Source organism: Monodelphis domestica, chromosome 2 (genome assembly GCF_027887165.1).
Source record: "Monodelphis domestica isolate mMonDom1 chromosome 2, mMonDom1.pri, whole genome shotgun sequence".
Classification (NCBI taxonomy): domain Eukaryota; kingdom Metazoa; phylum Chordata; class Mammalia; order Didelphimorphia; family Didelphidae; genus Monodelphis; species Monodelphis domestica.
The window spans coordinates 435,946,053-435,967,436 of record NC_077228.1 but is presented as its reverse complement, the minus strand read 5'-3'; the positions used below and the strand labels follow the sequence as shown (position 1 = coordinate 435,967,436).

The following is a 21,384-nucleotide window of genomic DNA, read 5'->3' as shown; positions in this document are numbered from 1 at the left end:
AAATTGCAAAGATTTTTAGATGAAGAATACTGCAATCATGCCATATTTGCTTGCAATAAATCTTGCAAAAACCTCATTTGAAAATAGTTATGTGTGAGTAGGGAATTAAAACTGTGAACAAATTGAAGTGGGTTGTTTTTAACTAAAGATTATCTATTTTGCTTTATTCTATTACAAAGTTCTCTTCTTATTCCAATGATCTTGGACAAAGCTTCTGTTTAACACTAACATTTTTACTCATTCTCATTATGTTCTTTTCCACCACTCCCTTTTTGGAACAATTCTAGTCCCAGCCAAGTAAATTTAGCCAAATTCATTCCAACGTCAATGATCACTACAGTTAAATTAACAGATACTGAGTAATATTGATCTCATTTCACCATTCCAAAGATGAAACCAGAGTAAGCAAGAGTTCTATTCAATGCAATTGGAAGCCTTTCCTCATCTCCCCCCTCTCTTTTTCTTTTCCCAAAAAATCTAACAAAGAATCATTCTTCTTTTCTCTCTCTTCAGTGACATAAAAAACCCTACTTAAAGACAAAGTTTGACAGATTTTGAGAAGCTATTCTTCCACCTTTGTAGACATGAATATAATTTCTGTTTTTGTCCAAGAAGTGAGAATGAGCTTAGCAATTGTCTTCCAGTGCCCTGGTGGCACAAAGAACAGTTGGCAATCTGGATCCCAAAAATCTACTTCTAAAAATAGGAGACTTGCCCATGTTAAAAGGCAGACTGGCATCTGTCCACAACTATACTTTGCCATCCCAAGTATCTTTCTCTCTTCTTGATCAATACATTCTCTGACAAATGATCAATAGGCAGCTATTCCTAAGCTATTATCTTCATTTTCTTTATCACAAATAAATATGTATTAAGTTACTTATGAAAATCTCATCTCTAATTAAAAATTATGTTCTCAATGTTAAAAAAGCACAACAGGACTCTACTCTTTCTTTACACTGAATAGTTATGCCTCATTAAATTTCTTCTTCCATGTCACTCAGAAAATTGTTTACAATGAGTCCATCTGGTCACTAGGCAGAGTTCCTTACAATGACAAAGACTTAGTAACAACTCAATTAAAGCTGTGAGTGACACTGAACAATTCTCTTAGGGGCCATGATTATTTGAATTTTTGATTGATGAAGTATATATCTAAGTAAGCAAGTAAAAATGAAGACTCATCAGAGGGAAAAAGCAGAGAGTAATTACAAATCTTAAAGAAGCAGAAAAGAATATGCATCTTCTCTAACAGGAGACTGGTCCAAGGTCACAGTTATTATGGAAATTTGATACAATTTAACAGGACATGAGAATAAATTCAAAATGCCCTGATTTTGATCAAAGGTCTCTTCATAACAGAAAATCATAAAACAAATTATTGCCAATACTTGGAAGGGAGGGAGTGGGGAAGAACTATAAAAAATAGAATAAATGTAAACTAGGTTAACTTGTTGCCATAACCCCACAGGCTAACTGTCTTTCTTTATACCAATATCTTTTGTATACAATTTATCCTTGGTTATATTATATTCCCTGAATATGTCCCATCAGTTAGCTGAATGATATTATTCTGTGAGGAGTTCCAACTCCCCATTCATATTTTGTTGCACTGCTTATTTAATAAATAAATAAGATTGACTTACATACTTACTAATATTACATTCCTATATTTTCTAACAGTGTCCAGACAGATGGAAAGGGCAAACATTTAATCATATTCTTACCTTAGAATTCTCTGTTCTACAGGTCTGTAGTATCTCATATACCTAAAAGAAGAAAATGATTCTATTTACCAAAAAGTAAAACACATTTTTCATAAGAAAAAATGTTCATAGAATGGTATTGAAAACATTGTAAGTCAAGTCAATAATCACTTCAAGTAGTCTGACTTCAGCTTATAAAACTGAATGTAATGGAACTTGCATCTTGTATTCAATATTTTGGTCTCATCATAACTAAATTTCTATTCAAGTTTACCTAATAGAGTATGTGAGTGTGTGTGTCTACACTATATATAGTCAAAGAACCTGGAAGTGAAAGATGGGAAATGTTTTTTAATAAGATGTAATTGCTTTCTGATCCCAAGCAACATTTGTTATCATATTCTTAACCATTCATTGGCCAATTAGTACATCAATATGATGATGTTCAAAAAAGTCATGGTGGTCATGTGAGGGAAGATGAGTTACTTGTGGAAGCATATAAATTGTGGAAGCCAGAGTGCAGAAGCAAATAAATCCAGGCTAAGAATCATGGACTTTACTCCAGTGGATTTTCTGCTGGGTCATAATTGGCAATTCATCCTAAAGTAACTCCAAAATACTTATTTTTATTTTAAACCCATTCCATTTTGTCAGCTAGAGAGGGAATCAGACCTGGAATCAGGAAAACCTAAGTTCAAATTGGCGTCATCCAAGAGTTGTTGTGAGGATCAAATGAGATAATCGTGATATTATCTCATGTTAGGACAGAGATAGCAAAAAGGAGGCATTTTCCATATGTGATCTAACAGGAAGAACAATGGTACATAGAAAGTGATATGTAAAAGTCATTGTTATTATCTCAATGAAAAATATAGCTGTAACGAATTTAGAGCTAGAAGGCACTTTAGATAGGAACTGTCTTGGGATCCAGAAGAAGAAAAATTATTTTATCTAAGTTCTAGAAGTATTTAATAACAGAGTAGGGAATCAAATCAGCTTCCAAACTCAAGATTCCTTTCACTACATTGCATAATTTAAAAAATGCTTATTTACCTTCCAGCACATAGCATGAATCTAGCCATTTAAAATGTACTCGAGCTTTGATCTAGGCTCTAGCAAGTTTCAACATTTTTCTTTTAAGCAATTAGAATGAAGATAGCAGAAAAGAGGCCAAGGGTGGCTGTATGCAGAGGGCTGGGCTGGGGCAAGTTAGTAACTTTTATTCCTTAGCCTAAAACTCATCCATTTCCCAAATATTACCAAGTAGATGCAGTCAGGTCCCATAAGGGGAGGAAAGGGAAGATGGGATTCTGCCTTTCTCCTTCCTAGTCCTATCTCCTTTAAACAACCAGTATTCTAAAGTAGGGAATATTTAAAACAAAGGAAAATGTCTCCTTACAAAAAGACTTACAATCTGAAGACAGGAAGGGATAAAGGGCAAAATGAAACATTAGCCATAGAGGGCAACTTGGCAGATGGTAGGGCAAAGGGCAACAAGAGCTGAAACGTTCACATTCTCCCAATAACAGGTGGGTTATGTGGAGAGAAAGATAGGAAGAGAAAAAAGGACAGGATAGACTCCTTTACAAAGTTTGGTGCCTCAAATCTCTCTTCTCAGATAAGAAGTGATTCTTATTGGCACAGAAAAGAAAACCAGAATGTCATTCTCCTTTCAGGATTAGACAAAACTAGCAATGAGAAAGAAGAAAGAGGATGAGATGAAAGGCTTGCTAAATGCTCAAAAAGTAGGAGGAGGAAGAGGAGAGAAAGAGGAACAAGAGGTGGAATTTGGAAAGGAAGAGGAAGGAAGAAGAGGAGAAAAAAAAGAAGAGGAAAAGGAGAAAAAAGAAGATAGGAAGAGTTAGAGGAGAAGGGGGGGCAGCTAGGCAGAATAATGGTTACATCTGATTTGGCCAGGATATTTCCTAACTTGCAGTTTGACCCTGGGCAAATCACTTTACTTCTCTCTGTCTCAGTGTTTTCATTTATAAAATGGGAATGACAATAGCACCTTCTTCTGCAGGTGGTTGTGAGGATCTGCTGAGATAACAATCTTAAGTGCTTAGCACAATTCCTGTCACATATTAATTACTAAATAAATGTTTGCCATGATGATGATGATGATGATAGACAGATAGTATTTTTATAGAGCCCTAAGACATGCAAAGAGTTCTGCATATACTATCTCAATTAATCTTTCCAATAACCCAAGGAAGTTCAGTATTATCTCAATTTGACAGATGAGGAAATTAAAACTTTGAAAAGTTAAATGAATTCCTTAAAGTCTTGGGGTCAAGAATCAGTTGTTTCAATTACATCTTATTCTTTGTGATCCTATTTGAGATTTTCTTTGACAAAGTCATTAGGGTGGTTTGCCATTTCCTTCTCCAACTCACTTTACAGATAAAGGCACTGAGGCAAACAGGGTAAAGTGACTTGTTTAGGGTCATACAGTAAGTGTCTGAAGCTGGATTTGAACTTAAGAACATAAGTCTTCCTGACTCCAGGTTTAGCTCTCTAGATATACCAGCTAATTGCCAATAAGCATCTGAGATAGGATTTCACCTTGGGTCTAAATGACACCAAGTTCAACACTATCTACTATGCCATCTACTGAGGCTAAATAGAAGGTGACCATACCAAGTGTCAAAAAAAACCAAAAAAACAAAAAAACACTGACCTTTAAAAACAAATAATTAAACTAATAAAAAAAGTAGAGGCAGGTAGGTGGTTCAATGGCTAGAGGGCCAAGTCTGGAGTTGGGAGAACCTGAGTTCAAATCTGGTTGTGGACATTTCCTAGTTGTATGCACCTGGCCAAGTCATTTAACCCCAATTGCCTCTTACCACTCTTGTGCCTTGGAACCAATACTAGTATCATAGTATCAATTTTAAAACAGAAGGTGAGAGTTAAAAAAAATAAAGTTCTGGATTGAGAATGAGAAGATGAGTTCTAGTGATGGCCTTGCCAATGATGCACTATATGACTTTGGACAAGTCATTCTTTTCCTCCATGCCTTGATATCCTCACTTGTAAAATGACAGGGTTGCATTGATGAAGGCCAAGGTTTCTTTCAACTTTTAATTTGTGTGTTTCTAAAAATAAGTACATAGAATAAATATATGATACCAAAAACTGGGGGAAAGCCAGTTAATGAGTTCAAGGATTGAATTAAAGGGGAAAAAAAAGAAAACTAAGCAAAGGCTAAGGAAAAACCTGAAATTCTGTTATTTATATAAGAAAGTCTTCTTAGATGAAGTAGAATACCACAAACTATTTGAATGGTGTATAGAAATAATATTATTAAAGACTTGATTGATGGCATAGATAATACATTTATCAAATTTGTAGATGACATAACACTAGAATAGAAAGCTAACACAATGGATAAAATTTAAAAAACCAAAAATCTCAAAAGATTAAAATATAGGGGAAAATTTAATAAGATGATATTTATCAAGAATAAATGTGAATTCTTAGATTCAAAAAATAATCTTCAAAAGAAAGATGAGATAGGCTTGACTAGCTAAGCAATTAGAATGGAAAAGATCTGGGAGTTATAGTAATCTTTGAGTTCTGTATATGAATAGCAGTACAGTCTGGCAGCAAAAACAATTAATGTAATCTTGGTTCATATTAAGAAAAGCAATTAAACCTTGGTGATGGTGGAATTGTTCTCTACCCTAGCTAGACAACATCTTGGATACTGCATTTGATGCTAGTCTCCATATTGTAAAAAGGTCATTGATAAACTAGAGCACATCCAGAAAAATAAAATCCATATAGTGAAAGCCTAAAGATCAGGCTATATGAGGATCAGTTAAAAGAACAAGGGAGTATTTAGCCTGGAGAAGAAAAGATTTATAAAGGATGTGATAGTATTTTTAAGCATGTGCAGGGCTATCATATATTAGACATTAGACTGGTGTACTCTTGTTTTTCTGATGAAGAAACTAAGGGCCAGATAGGATCAGCTTCAAGGGAATGCATCTGGAGGAGGTTTACAAGTAAGTAATAAAAAGTCACAAAAAATTGCAAATTGATAATTACTGTTATCATAGTAGTAATACTAGAGGCAGTCTGGCATAGTTTATGGAGAGCTATCATTGGAATCAGAAAGACACCTGTGTTCAAATCCTTACTCTGACATATATTGACTGTGGGACCTTACACAAGTCATTTAACTTCTCAGGGATCTAGAGAAAACTCTAAGTGTGTAAATTGAAGAAAAGATCCTACAAGACAGTTTTCCCCTTATCCATGAATTTCCTATACCAATGAAAACACAGGTCTAAACTATTTCTTACTAATAACGATAACAACTCAACATTATATACTGCTTTAATTTTTTCAAAGTACATTCCTCACAACTCTGTAAGATAGTAATATTGGTCCTGTTATTCTTATTTTATATATGAGGAACTGGAAGTTAGTTGTTGTAGTAGAAAATTCCAGCCCTGGAATCAGGAATGAGATCTCAATCACTTATTAGCTCTGTGAGTCTGGGTAAGTCACTTAACTCTGTATGCCAGAGTTTTTTGTTTGTTTGTTTTTATCTATAAAACGAACTGAAAGAGATGGCAAACAACTATAGTATCTCTGCCAAAAAAATTCCAAGTTGGGTCATGAAGAGTCATAAAGGACTAAAACAACTGAGCAACAATAACTTGGCTTCAGAAATTAAAAGCCTTATCCATGGTCAAGTTTTTCTTGATGATTAGGAAAGATTTCTTTTAAGGAAACATACATTAGATGATTTTTCTTTAACTTAAATTTTTTTTTCAAATTTTATCAATACTTTTCAATAAGAGGGAGGTAGACAATTAAGCACCTTCATGGGGCTTATTTTGGAAAGAAATTGCCTGGGGATAAGTGAGTGATCTGGGGCTCTAAAAAATCTAACCAAGAAAGCACAAATTCTAAGTGGTTGGGTTGGGATTTATCCCAGGGTTCCTGACTGTAGATTCATCATGCTCAAATTTTTCACCAAAAAAAAACCAACCCCAAAGAGCCCAGATTTCTATGTGATGAGTTGTTCTCTCTTTGAATTACTTAGATTTACATTTACAAAACTTTAGGGGCAGCTAAGAGTATCTTTGAAAGAATTGTTGATTAGTAACACTGAAAATGAATCTTTGGTACAGAAAAATTAAAATTCATTTATAAAGGTGGAAATTTTAGTGTCTCAGAACTAATTATGTGCAAGTTACTATTTCTGTATCATTTCAACAATTCCTGGCCTCAAATACATTAGTCATTAAACTGTATGTGTTTAATAGTTTCTCAACCATCACCATTAAATTAGTGATCCATTTTTATTAAGATCATGATGCTTTGATTAAACTGTTTTTCTAATGATTCCATTTTTTCCCAAATGGGTTTATTATTTCATAACTTTTTCAACTATAATTTTCCTGATTATAAGAATCAACAAACTGAGTGAGTTCTATTAAAAAATTCAATTTAATTTCATTAAAATATTAATTAAGTGTCTACTATGAGCATGGTACTCGGAATACAAAGATGAAAAACACATAGGTCCCTATTTTTAAGAGGTTGATCATTAATTTTGGAAGATGTCATGGACACAAATTGTCATAAAACAAATTAAAATATAGAATGATTAAGAAGATAGAGTTGGAAGGCAGCTTATAGTTTATGTAAGTCAAACCTCCTTTTTTTTATTGAAGAAAATGAATTCTAGTAGGATCTCACAAGTAGTAACAGGCAGGTTTGGCAATCAAACTTTAACCCAAATTCATCTTTCTCTCCGTTGTTCAATTCTGATTCCCCAATTAGACTTGGGGAGCTAATTCAATTTTTTTTATTCACCAACAGTGCCCAAGATAAATGGTGCTGATCAAAATAGGCTTTAAGATTGATGATGGAATTTCAGTTTGAGAGGACCTCAGAGGTCATCCCATTCCACTTATACCTGAAAAAGAATCCCTCTTACAATACAGTGAACAAATGGTTGTCTAGGCTTTGTTTAAAGACCCCCGAGTAAGAGGAAACCCATCACCTCAAAGGAAACTCATTATACTTTTGGATATCTCTAATTATTAGAAAGCTTTTCCCTTAATTCCTATTTGGGAAGGAAATTGATTGCCTGGATAGGGAACAGGGGAAACAACTGGGTGACCTGGGGCTCCAGGCAATTTAACAAAGAAAGCAGTTTTTTAAGTGTGAAATATCATGTGCACATTACAAGATTACTCTTGTAAATAATAATCCTTGTCTTGAAACTTGCTACTTGTATGATCCTGTACAAGTCTGTGGACTCTGTTTCCTCATTTATAGAATGAAGGCATTTAGACTTTAAGGTACTGTCCAGCTCTAAATATATGATCCTAAGTCAAACATAGAAGAAATGTCACTCAGTGAAATATAATCAACTTCTAGTTATCCATGTGTGATTATGCATATAAAGTTTGTTAAGTCATTGCCCTTGGCCTTATCACCCAAATGGGGCAGAACTTTCCCCTATAATATTTAGATTATCATGAAAGTTTTAAAAATATGTTTTGTTGTTGGCAGCTAGGTGGCTGAGTGAATTGAAAGTCAGACCCAGAAACAGGAGGTCCTGTGTTCAAATCTGACCTCAGACACTTCCTAACTGTGGGACCCTGCAGTCTAGTGAGGTAGAGTAATATAATAATAATAATAATAATAATAATAATAATAATAATAATAATAATAATAATAATAATACAATGAGGTAAACTGTAGGTATAATTTTAAAAAACAACTAGGAACAAGTCTCACAGAGACAGATTTAGACTTGGTAAGAATGGTCTGTCTTAGAAGGTAGACTTTCCCTTCAAAGGTCTATGATGGGGGACAGCTGGGTGGCTCAGTGGATTGAGAGCCAGGTCTAGAGACAGGAAGTCCTAAATTCAAATCTAGCCTCAGACACTTCCCAGCTGTGTGACCCTGGGCAAGTCACTTGACCTCCATTGCCTAGCCCTTACCACTCTTCTGCCTTGGAACTAATTCACAGTATTGATTCCAAGATGGAAGGTAAGGGTTTAAATAAATAAATAAGTTTTGTTGATGCCTTTTATTAATGTCATAGTCAATTCTAGATACCTCTCTGTCACTGTCTTACCCTCTTTTCCTCTCCTCTCTTCTTTCCTCCCTCTCTCTGTCTCTGCCTCTGTCTGTCTCTGTCTCTGTCTCTCTCTTTTTCCCTCTCTCACATATTAGCAGGAACCCTAACATTTAACAAAGGAAAACAATTAAGGAAAAACAACTAACTAATAAAGTGCCTGAATCTACCAATATAGACAATCCCCATCCCATAGTCCTCCACCTAGTGTGTGTCTGTCTATCTCTTCTCTGAAGCTTTTCCTTTCAGTGGTCTTTTCCCCCCAACCATTTCCATTGCTGTAGTCATTACTCTTATCTTGATTCTGTTTAATTCAGGTTGCATCTATTCAGTGTTTCCATGTTTCTCTGACTTCCTCATATTTGTCATGTTTAAAAGTACAACACTATCCCTCCACAATTCATTACCATAATTTATTTTGGTACCTAGTGAATGTGTACCTATCTGGTTTCCAGTGCTTTGCTACCACAAAAGTGTTTCTATGAATATTCTGGTATGCAGATATCTGTATTTCTACTTTTTATTTCCTGGGGAAATTAGCCCAGCAATGGTTTCTGGGTCAAAGAGTATAATCTATTTAGTTACTCTTTATTACAGAATTACAAAGTTGTTTTTTTTAATGGCTAGACCAACTCACAGATCCACCAATAGTGCATTAGTGTGCCCATCATCACATGGTCCTGCCAGTACAACTTCTATATTTTATCATCTTTATCAGTTTACTGAGTGTAAGGGAAAACCTCAGTTTTAGTGTAATTTGCATTAGTCCAAAGCACTAATAATATCTCAAATGATTTTTGACAGCATATAATTACTTTTTTAAACTGTTAAACTGTATCTTTGGGAAAATTCTATAACTTTTCTCAATTATAACTGAGATAAACTTTCTTCTATTCTGGCCTTAAGAACTAGAGTGTCCATTTTGCCTATGAGTGGATATTGTAGTTGGAGACACGAGTTGGACTTGTCATTTCTCTGGGGGACTCTTCGAGAACTCTGTCTGCCAGTGCAGAGGAGCCCCTTCTCTGAAACAGAGAATCTCAGAAAGCTGCCTAGAATAATGAGAAGTAAAGCAATTTCCTCAAGGTTAAACAATCAGTATTTGTGGGAGGCAAGACTTCATTCTAGGACTTTCTAGTTCTAAGGGAAGCTCTTTATAGCACTCAAAAAATAACAAATCACATTTATCCAACCCTTTAAGTTGTGCCAAATATTGTCCTCTCACAACCCTGACAATAGAGAGTACAAGTATTATTATGCCCATTTTCCAATGAGGAAATACAGACCCTAAGAGGTTAAATTATTCACCCATGCTCACAAAGATAGTAACAGTTTATGGTAAGATTGGTAATGATGTTGAATGATTTGCTGTTTCCTTCTCTGGCTCATTTTACAGATGAGGAAACTAAGGCAAAAAGGGCTAAATGACTGACTTGTCCAGAGTCACAGAGCTAGTAAGGATCTCAGGTCAGATGAGTTTCCCTAACTCCAAGCCTCACATTCTTTCTCTCCACTGTCATCTAACTGCTCCCTAGCAAATATATATAAATAAATATATATATATATTTATTTATTTATACATATACACATAAATATATATACACACACTATAATAATAATATTTACATAAGCAATAATAATAATAAAGTGCTTACATGTGCCCAGCACTGTGATTCTCACAACAACCCTGGAAGGTAGTTGCTATTATGATTCCCCCTTTACAAATGAGGAAACTGAGGCAAACAAAGATTAAGTAATTTGTCAGGATCACACAACTAATATCTGAGGTCAAATTTGAACTCAGGTCTTCCCAACTGCAGATCTTATACTCTATCTACTGAACCACCATCAGGCTGCCTATTCTATGGATAGGAGTTGTTCAGAAAATACTTGGAATGCATAATTTCATAAAAAAAATTTACTCTGAACCCCCATCCCAGTTTACAAAATCCAGAGCAACTTTTTTTTTTATTCCCCATTGGCTCTCTCTCTGCTCTTTACAAACTCTAGTCTTGTAGACTTGGAGACAAGGATCAGTGTTCCAGACTTTATAACTCATTAACAGCAATAAGGTACAAAGACAGGCAAATACCTCAATAATGTACCTGCTGTGAGAGGGGTCCCAGCCAGACCCACCTCGCCTCACCAGTGCAGACCAATGTGGATTCCCCCAAAACACTGGGACTTCAGTCCAGAGTCCTTTTGATCGTGGGTAGATGGTGCTCAGTCTCTCAGGAATTTTCCATAGAAAATAAGAATTAAACTCAGTCTCTTTAGTCTCTCTCGGATGAGATTGTGAACTTTCCAAGTCACTCACGTGCCTGATCTCTCAAAATAAAGAGATGGCTGGTCTTTCACAGATTGCTCTTTCTCCAGGACATCTAACTCTCCATATTTCCTCAGGAAAGAATTTTTCTTGGTCATCTCTCAGGACTTTCCACAGACTCCAAAGAGGAAGGCTAACTACCTATCAATCACTCAAGGTTTGTTCTTTCTCTCTAAAGAGAACAGTAATGGTATTTAGAGTCTCTTCAAGACAAGTATTTAAGTTTTTAAATGATGTTTCTTTGAAATTAATTTTTTTTTCTAGAGTATATGTGTTGGTTTTAACTTTTATTTTTTTCTTTTTATTGCCATGCAAAACACACTTCCATATTAGTCATTGTTGTAAGAGCAAAGTCATGAAACGTTTTAAACGTATGTATTTATATATGTGTGAGAGAGGGACAGACGTTAACTTCCCTTGGGAAAATGTCAGGATTATCAATATGGCACTGGGCCCCTTCTTCCCTCTCCATGGCCATCAAAGCTGCCTAACAATTTTCAAATGAGCAAATAGCAGAACAAGAAGCTGAATTTGTTTGTCATGGACTGGAGCCAAGCCCAGAAAGAGTGCTCTTCTGGCTCACCTTGACGCTGGGACAACCAGGGCCCCAACGAGAATAAGGATTCCTTGACAATGAAGACAGTCAAGCAAAGGCTGGAGGACCACTTTTCAGGGATGCTAAACAAAGGATTCTTCTGGGACAGGTTGAATCTCTGGAGCCTTTTCCAAAGATGAGATTTTATGATTCAAAATGAAATTAACCCAGAAGTGGCCTTTCCAGTGCTAAGGAAAAGCACCAGAAAACAGGAAACAAGGAAAATTCCAAAACCGGTTTGGCCTGATTTGCACTTAAGATCTATTGAGGAAGACATGCCAAAGCACCAATATAGTGTGATTCAGGAAGACTATCTAAATGACTGGTTGGTCCTATCACTTAAAATTTTTACAGTATAACAGTTTACTTCACCCTAGAGATAAGAAATGTAACATCATTTCCCAAAGTAAATTCCTTTAGTTTTTATATGAAAATTTGATATTCTATATTTGTACAGTTCCACATCCTACCAGATGTTGCTCAGTTATCTATATTGTCTGCAATCAAACTGGAGAAGTGGACTATAAAGCCAGGGTTTGTCAAGCACTGCAAATAAGTCCCAACTCCTCATTATTCTCAATAATAAGTTTTTACCTACATGATCCTGGCAATTTCCTGAAGTCTCTAATTCATTTGTGTGAACACTGCTTTAATTATTAACAGTTAATGCCACAGGGCCAGAAATGGGAGGTTTGGGGTTCAAATCTGACCATACACACATCCTAGCTATGTGACTCAGAGCTAATCATTTAACCTCCATTCCCTAGCCCTTACCACTCTTCTGCCTTGGAATCCTTCCTGAGTATAATTCTAAGACAGAAGAGAAGAGTTAAAAAAAAAAAAACAGCTAATGTCACTCATGAGAAAGATCACTGTAAGTATCCTTATTCTACAATTGAGTGAGCAAATGGAGTCAGCTATTCCATGTCTCACACACTGAATGGGTGGCACAGATAGGATTACGATTAAACTGCTCCAGACTTTCATTCTGGTGCTCAGAGATGGAGACATGTGTAATGACAGATCTGTGCAAGAAAAATACTCATCAGAAAACTTGACAAATATTTAAACAAAATCAACCAGATTATTCCATCTAAAAAAAGAATTTTTTTCTTTATCAAACCTTTAGAAAGAAAGAAATCAATACACGCAGTTGTCACAGATTTAGCTTTTTACCTATCAGTCACAGAGTGTTTATAACTAAGTTGTTTTAAAAAATCAGCAAAGCTAACCAACATTAACAAAAAAATCTGACATTATATGTAATTGCTCACACTCTGATTCAAACCTTTTCCCCCCAACAGTATTCACCTCAAATGCGAGGAATGTGTGCTGCAGAAAAATGGGGAAAATATCTTTTCATATGTCTCCTTTGCATCAAACATGGTAATAATGATTTTGCAACATTCAGTTCTGATTGTTTCTATTCCATTTACATTGCTGTAGTCATTGTAATTTTTTTTCTGGTTCTATTTATTTTATTTTTTCAGCAATTCTATAAGTCTTAATACACTTCTATATACTCATCACATGCATCATTTCTTACAGCAAAGTATTATTATTCCCTTACACTCCCATACCACATCTTGCTTAGCTATTCATCAATTGATGGACATTGTCCCACCAGTTCTTTGCTATTGGAGGAAGGGCTGCTACAATTATTGCTAGTGTGTGCACAGGGTCTTATTTTTTGTCATTGATTATACCCTCCCCATTAAGGCTCTATGCATAGGTATTTTAGTCACACTATTTGCAAAATACTAAATTGTTTTCTATGATTATTGGACCAATTCTTAACCTCCACCAACAATTCATTAATATATCTATCCTTAGTATGACTCCTCCAAAACTGACTACTGCTCCCCATTGCCACTTCTGGGCTCTCCCTCTACCATCATTACTTGGTAACCTTTATTTCTTTAAAATTCATACAATCTATATTTTTCACTTAATCAGAATTCTAGTGGTTGTTACCTCCAGGACATTCTTCCTTTTTCTTTAATGAGTTCAGCGAGCGGTTCACAATTTTTCTCTTCTCTCCAGCTCCTGCTCTCATTCTAGGGGACTTTGACATAGATATTGATATTTTCTTAAACACCTTAAACTCTCAATTACTCAAATGAATCATTTCCCATCTCCTTCCCCCAAATGCAACTGCACAATAAACTAGTCACACTTTTAATCTTGCCACAGATAAACATACCTTTCACATTCATGAACTCTGATATTCCTTCAACTGGTAACAACCTGTCTCATTTCACCTCTTCCTCTGCCTGGTATCCCCCAAATTTGGTCTTCATCCTCACTATGAACTCCAATCCCTTGAGACTTTAGTTCTTTCCCAAGCCTTCCCTCCTGCATTGGCTACACTCTTCTTCTTTCCCCATCTTGACCCCTTTGGTGAACCAGTTCAACTCTACACTGTCTTCTGAATCTGTAGTGCCTACATCCTATCAACAATCTTGATTGGCCAAGCCTCAGCCTTGGATTACTACTTTCACCCTTATACAAATGTTGCTAAATGAAGATGGAGAGCAATTACAAAATTATATTCAATGGATTTACTAAAATTTTGTTACGTAATTTCAAATAGACTCTTACTGTGCCAGAACAATACTTTTACAAATCCCTCATCCTCACTATTCCACTCAACACAAATGCTATCTCCGAACCTTGTTGTGGCTCCTTATGCCTTTCCTGCCTACCCCTTTGCCCACTTTCCAACTAAGAACTTGCTCACCTTTCACTGAGACAATTGAGGCCAGGATATCTCCTTTTTTAAATCCCCTTCATTTTGGATCACTGAGAAGCCTTCTGCTATTTTTTCTCCTTTACCTTGTCACATGAAGAGGTGACTCTTCTCTTTGTAAGGCAAATCTCTCTACATGCACAAAGGATCCTATTCTATCTCATCTTCTTCAGCCAATTATACATATATATATATATTTTTTTTTTCCATCTCTGTCTCATTAATCTTATATCTCTCCCTGTCTAGGGTGGCTTCCCTATTGCCTACAAACATGCCCATGTCTCATCCATCCTCAAAAAACCATTACTTGATCCATACAAATGTCCTACCTCTAACCCTATTATCTCTTCTCCCTTTTATGGCTAAATTCCTTGAGAAAGTCATCTAAAATAGGAGTTTCCACTTTCTTTCCCACCCCCCCAATCTCTTCTAAAATTTAACTTCAGACATTCAGCCTAATTTCTAACTCATCATTCAACTAAAACTGTTCTCTTCAGAGTTATACAATGATCTCTTACTTGCTAAATTTTATGACATTTTCTCAACCTTGGTTCTTCATTACCTGGCCTTTCAATCATCTCTTCTTTCAAAAATTTTGGGACTCCATTGTCTCCTGGTTCTTCTATCTGCCTGATCACTTTTTCTCAGTCTCCTCTGCTGGACATTGATCCAGATCAAACCCTCTATTCTTTTAAATTTGGTGGTCTCACCAGATCCCAGTGATTCATTTGTAATCTCAAGGGAGATAATGTTAGAGCTATTTAACCAGTCCTGACCTGTCCCTTGACCTCCAGTTTTATATCCCCAATTGCCTATTGGACATCTGAACTGGGTATCTAAGAAATTTTAAACTCAAAATGTCTAAAACTGAAATCATTATCTTTGATTCCAGGCTCTTCTATTTTCCTGCCTTCTCTATTACTGGAGGATACAACCATCCTCCCAGTCATCCATCCAGGCTTGCAAACTAGGTATCAACTCAATGTCTCACTTTCTCCTATATTCAATCAGTTATCAATTCCTGTCATCATGATACCTCTTATACAGGTACTCTCTTCCCTTCACTTCTTTGATACTGTAATTATCCTGATGTTAGGTGGCAAAATGGATAAAGGGTTCATCCTACAGTTTGAAAAACCTGAATTCAAATTCAGATTCAGACAAAACTAGTTTTGTGAACTAGTTATGACCTCAGACAAATCACATTAACTATGAAATGAGGATAACAAAAGTTATTATGTATACAATAGTTATATAAATAATAGAGTATTGTGAGATCAGATGAAATATTTGTAACGCATTTAGCATAGTCCCTTAAAACATTAGTAGGCACTTAATAAGAACTTGTTTCCTTTCTTCTTCCTCTCTTTCCTTCTTGTTGCAGAACTATGCTCTGTCTGGACAATGGCAGTAGCTACCTAATGAGTCTTCATCCCACAAGTCTCTTCCTACTCCAGTTCAGCTTCCACCCAATTGTCACGCTGATCATTTTAAAGTTCAAGTATGATCATGTCACTCCTCTCTTCAATCATCTGTAGTGGCTCCCTATTTCTTTCTTCTAAAGTCAGATATAAAATCTTCTGTTAGGTTTTTAAAGCCCTTCATAATCTGGCCTTTTTATTCCTTTCATGTCTTCTTAAGCCTTACTCCTCTCCAAAATCAGTGATGCAGTGACAATGTTGTTCCTCCTATACAACAATCCATCTCCTGGATAGTCATTTTTGTTGCCTGCCTCCCCTGCCTGGAACACTTGCCCCATGCCTCCTGGCTTCCTTCAAATCCCTGATCAAGCCCTACCTTCTACAAGAAGTCTTTCCAGATGTCCCTTAATCTCAGTGCCTTCCCTCTGAAATTATCTCCAATTTACCCCACATATATTTTGTTTATACATAGCATGTTGCACATTGCCCCTCCACCTGATGAGATCCTTGAGAGTGGAGACTATTTTCTGCCTTTCTTGTATCCTCAGTAATTACAGTCCTGGACACAAGTAGGTATTTCATAAATGCTTACTGAGGGACAGTTAGGTTGCTTAGTGGTTAGAGAGCAAGGTCTAGAGACAAGAGGTCTTGGGTTCAAATCTTATCTCAGAAACTTCCTAGCTATATGACCCTGGGCAAGTCACTTAAGTCCAAATGCCTAGCCCTTACCACTCATCTGCTTTGGTATCAATATTTAGAATCAGTTCTAAGAAAGAAGACAAGGATTTAAAAAAAATAAAAATAAATAAAATAAATGCTGGTTGACATAGACTATGTTTAATTATTTCTGATTCTCCTGCCTGTGATCTACTTCTCTATATTTTTAACCAATACCAAATGATTTTGATGATTCATGCTTTATAATATAGTTTGAGGTTTGGAATTGTTATTTATCTTTCAACCCTTTGAACCCTAGAATTATATTATTGTAAGTGAATATCTGTTACTGCTTTCTTCAGAATTTGATGAACTGAAGCCATACAATGATATGGGACAATTCTAAAGGACTTAGGACAAAGAATGCTATTCATCTCCAGAGAAAGAATTGTTGGAGTCAGATGCAGATCAAAGCATATTATTTTCCACATTAGTTTATTTATGGTTTTATTTTGGGGTTTTGGCTTTATGTGAGTATTCTTTGAGGACAATGACTAATATGGATGTATGTTTTGCACAATACACATATAATCCTGATCAAATTACTTACTGTCTCTGAGAGGGGGGGAGGGAAGGAATAGAGGGAGATAATCTGGACCTTATAATTTTGTAGACCATATGTGGAAAATTGTTATTACATGTAATTGGGAAAATAAAATATCTCTGAATTTAAAAAAATTGATGAGTTCCTATGTAGAAGAGGGACTACATATATTCTATTTAGCCCCTGCTGACAAAAATTGAGATCAATAACATATAAATAAAGGAATAAGGAATAATTTCCTAATATATAGGGGTGTTCAAAACTAGAGGGGAGAAGAGTTGAACTAGATAAGCTCAAAAGGCCATTTCAACTCTAGGATTTTATGATTCCATATTCTCTTTTCAAGTCCTTAACCATGCAATATTGGAAATTTCTCCTGGAATATTTAACCCATTCTGTATCACACAAAGGCTTTGTATTTTATGTAGTAAGGCTATTGAATCAAACAGAAAGATTTTCCCAATAGAATAACACCATCAATTTCCAAAAACTTAATGAAGTACTGAGTCAATGAAAACAACTTAAAATGAATTGCTAAAGAGAAAAAAAAATATGTTGCTATGTTGGTTGGATCTTTCCAACTGATAATTTAAGACTTATTTCAGTTTGCAGAAAATGACTGCTTTATAATTTATGTAACTGCATCCAATAGTCCATATGCTTTTAGCTTTTAAGACCATAAGGTTGACAATTCCAGAAACATCTTTTACTCTGTTAACTTAATTTGCAACCAGGTTTTATGTCTGTACAGTTCCAAGATGACATCTTCACATTTGAATCTTAGAAAAGATTCCCAAAATACTTATAAAAGCTCTAAAATATGAAAAATCCTAAAAATTGCACTGTGATAACTGATCACATAGAATTATTTGACAAATCCTTTATGTAGTTAATGGGTAAAAGTTAATAAAATAGCAGTTAACTAGCTGCTAAAAGAAGAATCAAGTTAATTAAACTGAAATTCTGTTCTTAGGTTCATCCTTTAGAATTTTAGAGCTGAGCTATTTTCACTCATTTTACCAATGAGATAGTAGAATCTAGAGCTGTGAAGTGATTTCCCCAAGGCCACATCTCATACATTAGTTGAAGGATTGATTCAAATATACAAAATAAATTATCTGGTTAAATTTGTATATTCACTATAAAAAGCCTTTGTAAGGAGGAGTTCAGAGGGGAAAATAATGTGATTATAATCAAATTCTATTAACATCTTACTTTTATTTGCTTAAAGGAACATAAATTTAGAGATAGAAAAAACCTCAGAAGCTATCTAGTCTAAATCCTTCACTTTACAGGTAAACTCAGGTAAGTAAAGTAATGTATTCAAGATTACACAAATATAATAATCAGAAGTGAGATCTGAATCCAAATCCTCAGACTCCAGGTCAGAGGGGTCCCAGAGTTGGAAGGCATGGAAGAGGTGTGAGTACACAAGGCTCCCTTGATCTTGTAGAATGACAAGGTTCCTGGGGTCATGAAGAAGTTCTTTGCATGTTGTCTCCTCCATTAGACTGTGAGCTCCTTGAGAGGGTTTTTGCCCTTCTTTGTATTCTCAGCACTTAATTCAGTGCCTGGCACATAATCTCACTAAATAAATCCAATTGATTGAACTAACTACTTGGAGGATTTATGGAAGGATATAAATAAGAATCCTACAGGATCAAAGAGCACAGATGCATCACAAACTACAATTCTGCAAAGACTACCTACACTGAAGACATAGATCAAATAGGACATCAAAAGCTCATGTCAGGATAGATGGATCCTGGCCAATCAATCAATAAGCATTTATTAAATACTATTGAAACAGTTTGTGTATGCTCTCAAGATGCTTTTGTTTTACAGGTGAGGGAAGAGGGAAACAATATATTCACAAAGAAATAAATATAGGATATCAGAGTATCTAAGTGGCTCAGTAGATAGAGAGTCAGGCTTGCAAATGGGAGATCTTGGGTTCATATCTGGTCTCAGACACTTCCTAACTGTGTGAGCCTGGGGAAATCGCTTTAACCACAAATGCCTAACCTTTACCACTTCTTCTGCTAGAATCAATCTAAGGCAAAAGGTAAAGATTTTAAAAATAAAGAAATATAGGAAATGCATGATGAGTACTCAATGATTTTGGAAGAAGACATTAACAACTCAGGAATCAGGAAGGGCTTCTTGAAGGAGAGGACACTTAGTTAAATTCCTTTTGAAGGAAGCCAGAAGTTCCAAAAGGTAGAAGGTGCCTTCCAGGCATGGGGAATAGTGTATGTAAAGTGATTGAGGTGAAAGATGGAATGAATATAAGCGTAATAGTGAAGACATTAACTCAGTGGTACTAAAGAGTATAAGGAAAGATAGTAGGAATTCCAACTCCAACTTTTATTCCTGTGGCTCTAGCAATTTCTCAAGATTTAGGAGTATTGTTGCATGATGGTGAAGGAGAAACAGCTAACATATCATTTCATAGTGTTCCCCAAGGAGCAAAGAAAAATAAATGGGAAAATGTGGGAAAATATCTGCCCTTGCATCCATACTATCTTCAGGGAATTCTGATTTGGAAAGCAAGGTTTAAAAAAGAAGGTATCAGTTAATTCCATCTCAATAATTGGCCATGGAAAAAAGTTTAACTATGATCATTTACCCCAAACTTCAGAGGGACAAAATGATATAACTTAATATTACTTTATTTCTCAATACCATGAAATTAAATCATATCTATACTTAGGAAGAACAGAACCAATTTAAAATAAATCAGAGAAATGGAAAGAACCTCATAGATAATCTAATCCAACAGGTACCTGAACAGTAATTCCCTTTAATATTCCTAAAGTAGTAATCCAAACTTTGCTTGAAGACCTCTTTCTGAATTTTCATATTTCTGACAATATTCCTAAATGATTGTCCAATGCCTTTGTATTTGTCCTCCATTGCCTGCCCTTGCTACATCTGCTGTATGGAATTTTTATCAATCTAGGTTGGTGAATGAAGTCCCATTCTTCCTTAATCTCCTGAGAACTCTTCTTTCTCTCCACAACATGTATTTTCATTTGTATCTTCAGAACTTCATTGTTTAGAGCTTCCCATTCCCATTTTGAGTTGACTTATTCTGCAGAAGTTTAGTTACTGGCATCTTAAACATTCTTTCTCTAAACCCCTTGAAATCTTCTTTCCCCAAATCTAAAGTGCACAAACAGTATAACATCACTACCTCTATCCTGACCTGCCAAAGGATTCCATCAAACAGTGAATTCCTTGTTAGTAACCAGAATGATAATCAAAATAATACTCAGTCCTCAAATTGCTTCTTCTATCTCACAATGGATGAAATAAATTATTAAGAAAAATTAATAGCTGTTTTCTCTGCTTTTAACAGAGAAAATATTCCAACAGATGTCTAGATAATTGATGCCTCCAACCTAGGCTACTGATCTATTTAGCAAACTTATCTATTTCCTATCTTCTGCACAAATAGTCTACAGTTTATTCCCATGATACTATTGTTTCCATATATCTTTCCATTCATGCACTCTAGCAAGCTTCCTCTCCTCTAATTCCTGGATTTCCTCATGAGTATTTCTTCTTAATATAATATAATGAAAATTATATTAAGAAGAAATATGTATGTGTATGTATATATATATGTATATATACATAAATATATATGTTCATATATGACAGCTAGGTGACACAGTGGATAGAGCACTGGACCTGGAGTCAGGAAGAACTTGGTTTAAATCCAGCCTCAAACACTTACTAGCAGTGTGAGCCCTGGGCAAGTCACTTTACCCTGTTTGTCTCAGTTTATTCATCTATAAAATGAGTTGCAGAAAGAAATGGAAAATGACTCCAGTATCTTTGCCAAAAAATCCCAATGGAGTCATGTAGAGACAGGCACTATGAATGATTCAACAACATATATGTACATATAATGCTATACTGTTGTTTATTCTACACACCAAAAAGTCTCCAATGCCATATTCTAGACACAAGGTCCACACTTCATCAAATATCAATGATTCCTAATGAGCTGAAATTTGTCCCCCTGCATCAGTATCTCTAGTATACCTTGTTTTTACTCCATTCTCTAAGCATCTGTGTAAAGATATATAAGGCTGTGAGTCTGATTACTAGTTTCTTTTTTTGTATTTTGTCTCTTCCAGGCCTTACCATCTATCCTAAAGTCCTCTGGCACTGTTATCTGACCTACTGAAGTAACCTAAGGACTCCTGG

General features: G+C 35.5%; 1 protein-coding gene across 2 annotated transcripts in view; it reads right to left on the bottom strand.

The window, feature by feature from the left end:
- The window catches only part of TIAM2 (TIAM Rac1 associated GEF 2), a 317,964-nt gene that overhangs the window by 258,535 nt on the left and 38,045 nt on the right, over window positions 1–21,384 (bottom strand). For both annotated transcript variants that reach the window (XM_007484791.3, XM_007484792.2), the window contains exon 2: window positions 1,728–1,769. The gene's annotated coding sequence lies outside the window, so the exon portion shown is untranslated. The remainder of the gene's footprint in view (window positions 1–1,727; window positions 1,770–21,384) is intronic.